This window comes from Urocitellus parryii, chromosome 3 (assembly GCF_045843805.1).
Source record: "Urocitellus parryii isolate mUroPar1 chromosome 3, mUroPar1.hap1, whole genome shotgun sequence".
Taxonomy (NCBI): domain Eukaryota; kingdom Metazoa; phylum Chordata; class Mammalia; order Rodentia; family Sciuridae; genus Urocitellus; species Urocitellus parryii.
In genome coordinates this window covers 121,435,351-121,450,389 of record NC_135533.1, presented here as the reverse complement: position 1 = coordinate 121,450,389, position 15,039 = coordinate 121,435,351, and the positions used below count along the sequence as shown (strand labels likewise).

The 15,039-nt window shown below is 36.5% G+C and overlaps 1 protein-coding gene and 1 pseudogene across 1 annotated transcript in view; one reads left to right on the top strand and one right to left on the bottom strand.

Annotated features, from left to right (window-relative positions):
- The window catches only part of LOC113197387 (uncharacterized), a 519,021-nt gene that overhangs the window by 13,868 nt on the left and 490,114 nt on the right, over nucleotides 1-15,039 (bottom strand). The window lies entirely within an intron of this gene.
- Nucleotides 4,615-6,207, top strand: LOC144253598 (KH domain-containing RNA-binding protein QKI-like; annotated as a pseudogene).

Sequence of the window (15,039 nt, the reverse complement as noted above, 5' to 3'; positions counted from 1 at the left end):
CAGAAGAATTGGAAGAGTGGCAAAGGTGTCAACAACTGGACCATTGTCAACAACTATAACCATTGTTCAGGGAAGTCAAGGGTGATACTTTGCCCAAAGCAGCTTGAAGGAAATTGAATGCTGATTCTCCAAATCCTCAGACTCTTCTTTTGTCCCCACAGTTTATTTGAGTGGCTTCCTATTAGTATTATGCCCAGAGGATTCATAATTTGCATGGTGACCAAATACACACTTAGCCTCAAAATCTAGAGATTAATGAGAAAGGTTTCAGAAGGCCCAGCTGTGCCGTGCATTTGAGGACAGAAATCAATGAAGAGAGATCTCCCACATGGGCATTCAGGGATTCTTATGGTTTGGATATAGGTGTCCTGCAAAAGCTCATGTGTGAGACAATGCAAGAATCTTGAGAGGAAAAATGAAGAGGTTGTGAGGTGTAAACTAATCCATGGTTAATTCAATGATATAGGTGATAACTGTATGCAGGTAGACTATGGCTGAATGAGGTTATCACTGCGGGTGGGACACTGCGGTTTATATTTTGTTCCTGGTGAGCTGAGGTCTCTCTGCTTTCTGATGTCATAACTCAAGTTGCTTTTCTTTTCCATGTCATCTGGTCATGATATTCTACCTCACTTTGGGCCCAGAGCAATGGAGATGGCCATATATGGACTGACACCTCTGAAAGCATGAGTCAAAAAAAAAAAAAATTCCTCCTCTAAATTGTTCTTGTTTGTTTTTTCACCACATCAGTAACATATCTGACTAATCGTGGACCAGGAAGGCCATTCTATACTCAGAAAGCTGCTCTATGCTGCTACATTCTGTGGTAAATATCCAGATGCCCCATCTAGTACCACTCATTCCTTGCATTTTGTAAAATGAAAGTAGAGTCAGACATCCTAGTTACTGTGGATTGTGAAACAATTGAAGTATCAGAACCATGCTGGAGGGCTGGGGATGTGGCTCAAGCGGTAGCGCCCTCGCCTGGCATGCGTGCGGCCCGGGTTCGATCCTCAGCACCACAAACAAAAACAAAATTGTTGTGCCCGCCGAAAACTAAGAAATAAATATTAAAAATTCTCTCTTTCTCTCTCTCTCTCTCTCACTCTCTCTCTTAAAAAAAGAACAAAAGAACCATGCTGGAGGTTAATCCAAGGACATGTGAACAACCTGAGCTCTCCTCTCTATGTAGTGGCTCAATAGATACACATATGCAGGCATGAGTCACAGGATTGCAGGGCTTCACTTTTATCCACCATGGCTAGTATAACAGAAAGCATTCTTCCTACTACCAAATCAATTTTAAGAAATAAACTGAAGCTATGAAATTTGTAACTAAAAAAGGCACCATATCCCACCTATGTTAACCAGAAACTCATTCCCATATCCATATGATATCCAGGCCACATCTACTAAGATAAAATTATCCAAAAAACCGCCATGACAAAAATGCTCATCTTTTCCCAATAATATAATAAAATATACTTTTGACCTCAAGTATGTTCATTTCCCTCCATTTTGATATCCTGTAAATTAAATATTGAAATATAAAGTTAACTATTTTTTTTCTTTTTGGTACCAGGGATTGAACTCAGGATCATTAGAGCATTGAGCCACATCTCCAGCCCTATCTTGTATTCTGTTTAAAGATGGGATCTCACTGAATTACTTAGTGCCTTGCTTTTGTTCATGCTGGCTTTGATCTCATGATCCTCTTGCCTCAGGCTCCTGAGAAGCTGGGATTACAGGCATGTGTCACCATGCTTGGCTAAAGTTGCCTATTTTTAACACATCTATGTTAGATGACACTAGGATCAGACAGAGGAAGGAAAACATATTCAAATACATTCACATTAAAATAAATATTTTCCCATAGAATTCTAATTCCTGTGATCATCATTGATACTTTCTTCACTTCCCATTTCTAAGTCCCTTGATCACCAAAAGTGCTTTGGCTAGTGTTGATCTTTAGCTAGTAGTGTCAGGTGGAATGATCCAAATCATCACTGCAGACAACATTGGTGCAGTAATAGCCCTGCTGAAGTGGATTGTGTTGGTATTCTGATCTTAACTATGGTCCAAGGAAGGACTAGAGAAATGCTTCTTTCCATGCATTGTCTCCTTATTTGAGTCAGCAGTGGCAACTTAATTTCCCTGATTATCAAGACCAATCATGTCCCAATAGCCTCAACTTGGTCTAGTGATTAATTATCATGAGTAGAAAAAGGGAGGCTTGGACACAGGTTACAGTAGTCATTCTTGTGTCCTCCATTTGGAACTAAGTCCTCTGCACTAGACAAATATAGGGTTGAATTACTGAAATGGGAAGCAAATATTGTGCTAGTGAGTCATTAGTGGAGCACTCCCATTCCCATGCTCTCATTGCAATTCCAGGAATCCTGCCTATGCCACAAACATCATATATTGGATATGGGTGTAACCACTCACCAGGATTCATCTTTGACTCCTCAAAAGCCAGTCAACCTTTTTGTGAGACCTGGTGTTTTAGAATGTTGGGGAAATGTAAGAGTAGTAATGGCAGGAATATGACCTGATTATTGGCTGTGACATAAGCATTGTGCTCAGAAGACCCATGTTGAATAACACAATGGTGGTTAAGCTGTTCACTAAGTCCATGGATAACCGTTTTGGTAGAAGCACTGCAGGCAAGGAAAACAAGGTCTCTCAAGGGTAATTGCCTATTTCACTGAGAACTAGTATCATTCTGCCATGATGAAAGGTCTAGTGTCATCAATCTGCTCTGAGGTACCTGGCTGCTTCCCATAGGAAATAACCTCATATTAGAACTCAGGGTTGGATTCTGCTGTTGTTACCTGGCTATAGGCAGGTCACCTCTGTGAGTGGAAATCTGTTTTCATGACCACATGAATACTCTCTCTTCATGAAAGTATGGGCATTTTGTTCATGAGCTGCTTGGGAAAACATATGTGTGTCTAGGGAAGGAAGCCACCTGAGACACACCAAATGAATTAAGATCCACCTCATCATCAGGATCATTTCTTTCTCAGGTCACTCTTTGGTGATTATGACCTGGCATCAAAATACTTTCATGACTTTGCAAACACAGAGTTTATTTTATTTTTTTAAAAGCATGGTGATCAAAAAAGTCACTTAAAATCCACATTGCATTTCTATGAACACAAACGTAACAATAGCAGGAGCTTGTAACAGTGAACAGTGAAAAGATTGATTTTTATACCCCTAAATTATATTATTTATATAACTTTTTCTTTATATATGAAAACACAACCAGTGTAACTCTGCATTATGTATAACCACAAGAATGGTAAATGTCATGTATATCTAAACAGAAGAAATAAAAACTTAAGCAATTATACTACATAGATTTAGAAGTGTTATATTAGTATATTACTTAAATTATGGACTTTCATAAGAGAGTTGGTCAAACTGTAGTTTTGAAACAAACATCATTTTCCTTCAAAGTTGAATTTATTCTAAAAAACACGAATCACATTTATATTATGTGATTGTAAATATCAAAGGGTAAATGTTATTTTTGTTAACAACTCAATGGTTAGAAAATTATCAATCTTGCTTTGGTTATTTAGTTAAGTAAATCTTCCTTAACAAATGTAAATGAGAAAATAGAAAACAGAGCAGATGTTTCTGAGAAAATTTTACTGTCTAAATTGACATGTAACATATTTCAAAGAAACGACTTGAGAAAAAGAATGTAAATTATAAATAATGTTCATCCAATCTTTGTGGAAATGATACATATTTCTTTGATATAGTGGTTTATATATAATTATGCATGCCTTTTTAATTTTAATGTGGTTAGGAGACATTGCATAATCAGCTTTCACTGTATTATTATTAGGCATTGTTGAACTGGAGCCCTCAGGTAGCAGTAGTGTCACACTCACCTTGTACCCAAAGCCTCATCTCCACCCATGGGACATACATGGGACTCCTGGGAGAGTGTCTGGTACTGGAAACTTGGAGATATGGGGCCTTTACCATGTGTCCATGTGGAGTATTGGGAGGAAACCCTGCTCTTGCTCCTTCCCAGATGCAAATTATCCTTTATGCTAAGCCTCCTTGACCTTCTGACTGGCAAATCACACAGTTATGGCCTCATGTTCAAGTGATGACTGGTGTTGTTTTGTACCTACCAGCAACAGGCTTTGCACCATGAGTTGTAATTCAAAAGGTGTATAATTCTCTGCAGCAGGTGACATGACTGTTCCCAAACTCCCATGGTCTACATTAGGATTCTTCTGCGGGGCTGCCCTAAACAGCAGATTTTGTCTCCTATCAGCAATTCCTCTATTAGCATACATCTAGGGGATAAGATTGTCCATACAGCTGGGCCACCAGAACCACTGTGGCATATATTACTGTATCTCCTCACAGTGGAATATATACACATTCCTCAACTTTCACTGTAGCTCATATACAAGCCTCCATGGGCCTCAGCTCTGGGCCCAGAGCAGGGGCTAGTGCAGAGAGGCACACTGGGTCCTCATCAGACAGTGCCCAGCTGTTGCCCCCGCCCATTCCTCCTGTCTGGTGCTGGTGCCATGGAATTGGGTGAAGTGATCTGTGGAGCCTGGAATACGGTCAGGGGAAATGGTAATCCCAGATAACCTGATGCAGTTGGTAAAGGACAAGAAACTCTTGAGCAGCCTGTCCAAATTCTGCAGGATCTTCAGCCCCCTCCAGAGGTTGACAGAGGAAGAAATTAGCAGAGTACCTGAAAGACATGTACACACATTAAATGGCAGAACAAAAAAGAAAAGGAGTGCAAAATTACCTGATTATGTGAGACCCATTGTTCAGTTATGAGAGAAACTAAACGTGTCTGTAAAAGAGTATTCATATTTTTGCTACTGCAAAATGGTGTGACCACTTTGGAAAGCAGATTGGAGATTCCTTAGAAAACTTTTAATGGAACCACCATTTGACCCAGCTTTCCCACTCCCAGGTGTATATGCAAAAGACTTAAAATCAGCACACCGTAGTAATGCAGTGACATCAGTGTTCATAGCAGCTGAATTCACAGTAGGTAAACCATGGAAACAATCTAGATGCCCTTCAACAGTTGAATGTATAAACAAACTGGTACATATTCAGAGTGGAATATTACTGAGCCTTAAAGAAGGATGAAATTATAGTATTGATAGATAAATGGACAGAGTTGGAGACTATCATGGAACAAAATAAGTTCCAAATATATTCTCTGATAAGTGGATCAGGTCCATAATATTCTGGGGGAGAGTCAAGGAAATAATGAGAAAGTTTGGATTGAGCAGAGGAGAGGAGGTTGAGGGGAGGGTGTGTGTGGGTGAGATGGAATGAGAAAGACATACTACCCTTTGTATGGTATGATTTAATGAATGGAGTGACTCTGCATCATGTACAACCAGAGAAATGAAAAGTTGTGCTCTATTTGTGTAAAAAAAATTCAAAAATTTTAAATATCTAGATTTTAATTTTCTTGGTAGGATCTTTGGCCCCAGAGGATTTTCAGCTAAAGAGCTTGAGGCAGAAAATGGATATAAAACAATGGCCTGAGGCAAAGGCTCAGTAAGAGATAAAGAGAAGGAGGAGAAAATAGAACAAACTGAATTGGGAGCATATACATGATTCAGATGTACTAATCACTGTGGAAGGTGCTCAGAATAGAGCAAAGTAAAACTAAAGACAGCAGTTAAGAAGTGAAGCAAATACTGGTACCTGCAGCAGAAGAGGAAACCATTCAAACTGAGTTAAAATTATAAAACCTTAATTTTATCCAACCATAAAAAAATTTTGAGAACAAGGTACATCCATGATGTGTCACTGTATTGGGCAAACTGAAGAAGATGCAGCTGATGGAGCTTCTGATTCTGAATGACACCTGCAGAGATGCCAACATTAAATCACCAGACCTTGTCTTTTCTCTTGTGGCAACAGCCCCCGCTGCTCCAAGGATCATAACTGTGGCTGCACCTTTTCTCTCACCAGTGACCCTGAGTACTCTTCTCCAGCTGACCCTACTATAATGCCTTTGATCAGACAAATACAGACCTCTGTCATGCCAAAAGGAACTCCTCACACTACTGCTGTGATTGTCCCTCCAGGGCCAGAGGCTGGGTTGATCTACACACCCCCAAAATACCTTACACGTTGGCACCAGCCACTTCAGTCCTTTAGTACCCTATTGAACCCAATGGTGTGTAAGGTGCAGTGCTACTAAAGTTTGAAGGCATGATATGTGTGTCCATCCTTTCCAAAGGATTTTGACCAAAGGTGGAGTTGACACTGGCAACTAACCTATGAACTTCTGATCTCTGAACTCTTTGCCCAATAATGACCTGACCAACCTGCCTGCTGATCACTTAAGTGATCATTGCCTTTGCTTGCCTGTGATCAGTGCAGCAAGATGAGGGACTTGTTTGTTCATTTGTCTTACCATCTAGGCAAACAAAAGACAAAACATTGTCTTCCAGCTCAGCTTTTTGTCCATCAACTCTACCCCTGTGTGGATGAAAGTGGTTCTAGAACCTGTACTGAATAATAGTAAAGTATTAGGGCCCAAATCATTCCAAGCATTGATCATCTTTCAGTGTCTTACCCCAAGAGAATGGTAAGTAGGCTTCCATGGGAGACAGATGGCCCTTGACTACACAGTGACAGAGGGAGTAACTATGAAAGACTTCTAGGAAACTTTTCTCCTCATAGCAAAGTCACACTCTCTCTGAATGAACTGTGTGCTGATGCAATAATCATGAACTCAGTCAGGCAAGTCATTGTTGAAGTGATTTGAAAATTATTCAAATTTCATATGCTTTTCAGTCACTACAGTGCCCTCCAAGGGCAGAAGGTGCATTTTTAATATATTTCCTCTCATATATGAAATATGAGATGATTGTACCATGGGAGAAAAACTTAAGAATATGTTTTAAAACTAATGCAAAGAACAAAAGTCTAACCCTATTTTTTTTTAATTTCAGAGTTATTTAAGAGTTAAAATTTAAGAGTTATTGGGATAGAAGAAGGCATAGAGGACCATATCACAGAAATATACAATCTATTCAATGAAATAATACCAGAAATCTTTCCAAACATGAAGAATAAATTGGAAATACAAATTCAAGAAGCCTACAGGATGCTAAATGTACAAAATCACAACAGATCCACATCAAGGCACAGTATAATGAAAATGCCCAACATACAGAATAAGGAGAGAATTTTAAAAGCCACAAGAGAAAGGAAACAGATTACATATAGGGGAAAACCAATTGGGATAATGGCAGATTTTTCAACCCAGACCCTGAAAGCTAGAAGATCCTAGAACAATATATATCAAACTCTGAAAGATAATGGGTGCCAACCAAGAATATTGTATCCAGCAAAATTAAGCTTTATATTTGAAGATGAAATAAAAAACTTCCAAGATAAACAAAAGTTAAAATAATTTATAGCTGGCACTACAAAACATCCTTGGCAAAAATATTTCATGAAGAGAAAATGAAAAACAGCAATGAAAATCAACAGAGGGAGGTAGTGCAGTAAAGGAAAAACTAATCAAAGAGGAAAACCAAGCCAAGTTTAAATAACAAAAATAAACAAATATGGCTGGAAATACAAACCATGTCTCAATAGTAATCCTAAATGTTAATGTCTTATACTCACCAAAAAAAGACATGGGCTTGCAGATTGTATTAAATAAAAGACCCAACAATAAGCTACCTCCATGTTACTCATCTGATATGAAAAGACATATACAGACTGAAGGTAAAAGGTTGGGAAAAATCATACCAATCACATGGACTGTGGAAGCAAGCAGGGGTTTCCATACTCATATCAAATAAAGTAGACTTCAAGTCAAAGTTAATCAAAAGGGATAAAGATAGACATTAATATGGCTCAAGGGAACCTACACCAATAAGACATAACAATCATAAATATATATGCCCCAAATAATGGTACAGCTATGAGCATCAAACAAACTCTTCTCAAGTTCAAGAGACAAATTGACCACAACTCAATAATCTTGGGTGACTTTAACAGACCTCGCTTATCACTGGATAGATCTTACAAACATAAGTTGAAAAAGAAACTATAGAACTCAATAACACAATCAATAACTTAGACTTAACTAACATATATAGAATATGTCAACCTGCACCAAGTGCATACTTTCTTCTCAGCAGCACATGGATCCTTCTCTAAAACAGACCATATAATATGCCACAAAGCAACTCTTAGCAAATACAAAAAGTTAGAGATACTACCATGCATTTTATTGGATCTTAATGGAATGAAATTGGAAATCAACAACAAAATAAAAAAAATTTCTCCATCACTTGGAGCCTAAACAATATGCTACTGAATGAACAATGGGTTCCAGAAGACATCAAAGAGGAGATTAAAAAATTCTTAGAAGTAAATGAGAACATATACACAACATATAAAAATCTCTGGGCCACTATGAAAGCAGTACTAAAAGGAAAATTCATTGCATGGAGTTCATTTCTTAAAAGAAGAAAAAGTCAAAAAATAAATGACCTCACACTACATCTCAAAGCCCCAGGAAAAGAAGAACAAATCAGCAGCAAAAGCAGTAGAAGGCAAGAAATAATTAAAATCAGAGCTGAAATCAATGAAATAAAAACAAAAGGAACAATTGAAAAAATTGACAAAACAAAAATTTGGTTCTTTGAAAAAATAATAAAATTGACAGACCCTTAGCCACACTAATGAAGAGAAGACAGAGCTCAAATTACCAGCATACATGATGAAAAAGGTAATATCACAACAGACACTACAGAAATACTGAGGATAATTATTTTGAAATGTTAAACTCCAACAAAATAGAAGACATTGAAGACATTGACAGATTTCTTAAGTCATATGATCTTCCAAGATTGAGTCAGGAAGATATACACAATTTAAACAGACCAATATCAAGTCAAGTGAGGAAATAGAAGAAGCCATCAGAGGCTTACCAACCATGAAAATCCCAGGACCGGATGGTTACATGGCCAAGTTCTACAAGACCTTTAATAAAGAAGAACTAATACCAACATTCTTCAATTTATTTCACTATATAGAAAAAGAGGCAGTCATTCCAAACTCATTCTATGAGGCCAATATCACCCTGATCCCCAAACCAGACAAAGACACATCAAAAAAGAAAACTTCAGACGAATATGTCTAATGAACATAGATGCAAATTTCTCAATAAAATTCTGGCAAATTGAATACAAAAACATATCAAAAAGTTCATGCACCATGATCAAGTAGGATTCATCCCAAGGATGCAAGGTTGGTTCAACATACGGAAATCAATAAATGTAACTCACCACATCAATAGACTTAAAGATAAGAATCATGTGGTCACCACAATAGACATAGAAAAAGCATTTGATAAAATACAACATCCAGTTAAGTTCAAAACACTAGAAAAACTAGGGATAACAGAAATATATCTCAACATGGTAAAGGCTATCTACACTAATCCACAGGCCAACATCATTCTAAACAGACAAAAATTGAAGGCATTCCATCTAAAATCTGGAACAAGACAGGAATGCCTTCTCTCACAACTTCTATTCAACATAATTTTTGAAACACTGGCCAGAGCAATTAGACGAAAGAAATTAAAGAGATATACATAGGAAAAGAAGAACTTAAATTGCACTATTTGCTAAGGACTTCTATACCTAGAAGACCCCAAAAGCTCCACCATAAAATTTCTAGAACTAGTAAATGAATTCAGCAAAGTAGCAGTATATAAAATCAAAACCCATAAATCAAAGGCATTTCTGTATATCAGTGAAAAATCCTCTGAGAAGGAAATGAGGAAAACTACCCCATTCACAATAACCTAAAAAATAAGATAATTGTGAATCAACTTAATAAAAAAGAGGTGAAAGATCTGTATAATGAAAACTACAGAACCCTAAAGAGAGAAATCAAAGAAGATCTTAGAATATGGAAAGATTTACCTTTGTTCTTGGTTAGGCAGAATTAATATGATCAAAATGACCATAGTACCAAAAGCACTATATAGATTTAATGCAATACTGATCAAAATCCCAATGATATTCCTCATAGAAATATAAAAAGCAATCATGAAATTCATATAGAAAAATAAGACACCCAGAATAGCTAAAGCAATCCTTAGCAGGATAAGTGAAGCAGGTGGCATCACTATACCAGACCTTTAACTATACTACAGAGCAATAGTATCAAAAACAGCATGCTATTCACACCAAAACAGTCTGGCAGATCAATGATACAGAATAGAGGTCACAGAGACTAATTTCCAAAATTACAATTATCTTATATTAGATAAAGGTGCCAAAAATATGCACTGGATAAAAGAGAGTATCTTCAAAAAATGGTGCTAGGAAAACTGGAAACCCATATGCAACAAAATTAAATTAAACCCCTGTCTTTCACCATGCACAAGACCAACTCAAAATGGATCAAGAACCTAGGAATTAAACCTGAGACTGCACTAATAGAAAAAAAAGTAGGCTCTAATCTTCATCATGCGGGATTAGGCCCCAACTTCCTTAATAAGACTCCTATAGCACAAAAATTAAAACCAAGAATCAATATATAGGATAGAATCAAACTAAAATGTTTTTTGTAAGCAAAAAGAAAAAATCTGTGAGGTGAGCAGAGAACCTACATCCTGGGAGCAAATTTTTACCCCTCACACGTCAGATGGAGCACTAATCTCTAGGATATGTAAAGAACTCAAAAAGCTAAGCACACACACATACATAAAAAACAACAACAAATAACCCAATCAACACATGGGCCAAGGACTTGAAAATTTTGATACTTCTCAGAAGAGGATTTACAATCAATCAACAGATATATAAAACAATGCTCGTCATTTCTAGCAATTAGAGAAATGCAAATCAAAACTACTCTAAGTTATCATCTCACTCCAGTCAGAATGGCAGCTCTTATGAAGACAAACAACAAAAATGTTGGTGAGAATGTGGAAAAATGTACACTCATACATTCCTGGTGGGACTGCAAATTGGTGCAGCCAATATGGAAAGCAGTATGGAGATTCCTTGGAAATCAGGGAATGGAACCACCATTTAACTCAGGTATCCCTTCTCCTCAGACTATACCCAAAGCACTTAAAACAGCATACAACAGGGACACAGCCACATCAATGTTTATAACAGCACAATTCACAATAGCTAAACAGTGGAGCCAACCTAGATGCCGTTCAGTGGATGAATGGATTAAAAAATGTGGCACATATACACAACAGAATTTTACTCTGTTGGTTACAGAGAGTGGCCAGGACCACAATTATCCTCAGGATAAGCAAGATGATTTGGGCCCTGATCTCTCCTGGGGTCTGGGCAGGGAGCACTAAGGAATAAGAGCAATAAGAGAGAATAAAATCATGGCATTTGCAGGTAAATGAATGGCATTGGAGAAGATAATGCTAAGTGAAATTAGCCAATCCACACACACAAAAAACAAATGCCGAATATTTTCTCTGATATAAGGAGGCTGACTTGTAGTGGGGTAGGGAGGGGGAGCATGGGGGGATTAGATGAATTCTAGATAGGAAAGAGGGGTGGGGGGTAAAGGGAGGGGGGTGGGGGATTAGCAAGGATGGTGGAATGTAATGGGTATCATTATCCAAAGTACATGTATGAAGACTTGAATTGGGGTTCAACATACTTTGTATGCAACCAGAAATATGAAAAAATTGTGGAATATATGTGTAATAAGAATTGTAATGCAAAAAAAACACACAAAGTAATTGTGTTAAGGCATGAATTGGTGTGACCATATTTAATATACAAAGATGTGAAAAATTGTGCTCTATGTGTGTAATAAGAATTGGAATGCATTCCATTACCATATATGTAAATATATAAAATCAATAAAAAATTCTCATATGTCATTCAGTCACTACAGAGCTCTTCCAAGGGCAGAAGTTGCAATTTTTTAAAAAAATTGCCTCTCATATATGAAGTATTAGAAGATTGTACCATGAGAAAAAAACTTAAAAAGTTTTAAAAGTAATGCAAAGAACAACACTGCAACACTATTTTTTAAAAGATGGATACTTGAGTTAAAATTATTGAACCTGTATTTTATATCTCCTTATTAAAATTTTGAGAACAAGGTACAATCATTCTGTGTCACATTACTGGGAAAATTGTTGAAGTACTGTTTTAAACCTCCCTGTATAGAAAATTATCATGAAGGTGTAAAACCCATAATTGCTTTTTTTGATGTATGCATGTAATGAAATTGTAGATAGAAGTGTATTGCATTGAAAAAATGAACAAAAGCTAGACACTTCTACTACACAAGAGGGCTGATGAAGAAATGTGTGTGTGTGTGTGTGTGTGTGTGTGTGTGTGTGTGTATGTGTGAAAGAAGATATGACAGGGACAAATGTGTTGAGGCTTTGAATTACATGATGTGTGCCACATGACCTTAATGTAAATTTGACAAATTTGATACTGTAAAAAATTGATAACTGTTCTAATATCTGAGTAGTAAGTTTTTAAAAAGTTTTTAAAAACATGTCATCATGGACTAATTTTGGTTGTTACAGTAATCAATGTCAACCCAAAAAATTCAGAGGTAAAAATTATGTGTGATCGAAACACCAGTTGACAAAGGAAGAGCTTTATTCTATTTTGAGAAGGCAGATGCATTGGAAATCTTTATTTTTTTATCACTGGATATAATTGTATACCTATCAAAGTTTTTACAAATATATATTTTTTTGATTTCCATTCTGGACAACAGTAGTCAGCAAAATCATCAGTTGGTACATTCGTGGTGACCTCTCCATTACCTTCTCTCACTTGAACTGTTTTAATTTTATGCTCTGCAGTAGACAGTTGTTTGTAATCAGCTAGCTTTCATTTAATGTGCCACTGCTCTATCTTTGTGTTACACATGCTGTTGTTTTGATTTATTTACAATACATGCTGTGCCATTATGATTTTAACTTTGTTGTGTTGGTTGAATAACTTGTAATACTTAAACACTTGAGGTCACAGTGAAAAAAGATACCAGCATTTCTTTCAGCTTCATTTCAAATATATTTAACCTGAATATTTTGGATGTTTATCAAAGGTCTTTTATGGGAAAAGTAAATTTATGAAATAATAGATGAGTAACATATATGAGTAATGTTGGCTTTGAACAAATTTTGAAAACTTAGTTGACAAAATATTGGATCACCCAAAAATAAGCATGAATTTTGAAATCTGAATGCCTTGGTTCTCAGTATTATCATTCTTTTTTTCTTACATAATTTTTAGTTATCAATGGAACTTTATTTATTTATATGTGGTGCTGAGCATCGAACTCAGTGCCTCTTGTATGCTAGGCGAGTGCTCTACTATTGAGCTACGACCCCAGCCCATAATTCTTTTTTTTTTTAATTGTAGTGAAATTTGTTTAATGGTAAATAACAAGAATAAGAAACTCTGCTAGGATAGTGATGAATTCTTCTTGTAATTCACTATTACAATTTACAAATTTTACATCTACAGTTTAATATTTTTCTTAAAGCTATGTGCAAGCCTACATACTTACAAACATATTAACTAAATTAGATTTGATTTTAGGAGTTTTACATTTTAAAATGGTTCTTTTTTGCCCAGTAATACCATGATTTATTTAACAGAAAATATTACAAGTTATAATATAGACCTTATTTTTCTCTGCTGAGTGTTCAAAAATAATCTCATCTTTCTAGAATTATAACTCTATGATAAAGCCAAGATGAAGAAGTTTTCATAATCTGTTAGTGTATATAATTTGTTCAATTAAATTTGAATTTATTAACTGGGCACTTAATTTGCATAGGCACTACTTTAGATGATGTGATACCTTTCTAATCTTCAAATTATTTGTATGTTTTTTTTTTATTGTTGGTTGTTCAAAACATTACATAGTTCTTGATATATCATATTTCACACTTTGATTCAAGTGGTTTATGAACTCCCATTTTTACCCCATATACAGATGGCAGAATCACATCAGTTACACTTCCATTGATTAACATATTGACATACTCATGTCTGTTGTATTCTGCTGCCTTTCCTATCCTCTACTATCCCCCTCCCCTCCCCTCTTCTCTCTCTACCACCTCTACTGTAATTCATTTCTCCCCCTTGTATTATTTTTCCCTTTCCCCTCACTTCCTCTTGTATGTAATTTTGTATAACCCTGAGAGTCTCCTTCCATTTCCATGCAATTTCCCTTCTCTCTCCCTTTCCCTCCCACCTCTCATCCCTGTTTAATGTTAGTCTTCTTCTCACGCTCTTCTTCTCTACTCTGTTCTTAGTTACTCTCCTTATATCAAAGAAGACATTTGGTATTTGTTTTTTAGGGATTGGCTAGCTTCACTTAGCATAATCTGCTCTAATGCCATCCATTTCCCTCCAAATTCTATGATTTTGTCATTTTTTAATGCAGAGTAATACTCCATTGTGTATAAATGCCACATTTTTTTTATCCATTTATCTATTGAAGGGCATCTAGGTTGCTTCCACAGTCTTGCTATTGTGAATTGTGCTGCTATGAACATTGATGTAGCAGTGTCCCTGTAGCATGCTATTTTTAGGTCTTTAGGGAATAGGCCGAGAAGAGGAATAGCTGGGTCAAATGGTGGTTCCATTCCCAGCTTTCCAAGAAATCTCCATACAGCTTTCCAAATTGGCGGCACCAATTTGCAGTCCCATCAGCAATGTACAAGAGTACCCTTTTCCCCACATCCTCGCCAGCACTTGTTGTTGTTTGACTTCAGAATGGCTGCCAATCTTACTGGAGTGAGATGGTATCTTAGGGTGGTTTTGATTTGCAATTCTCTGACTGCTAGAGATGGTGAGCATTTTTTCATGTACTTATTGATTGATTGTATATCCTCCTCTGAGAAGTGTCTGTTCAGGTCCTTGGCCCATTTGTTGATTGGGTTATTTGTTATCTTATTGTCTAATTTTTTGAGTTCTTTATATACTCTGGATATTAGGGCTCTATCTGAAGTGTGAG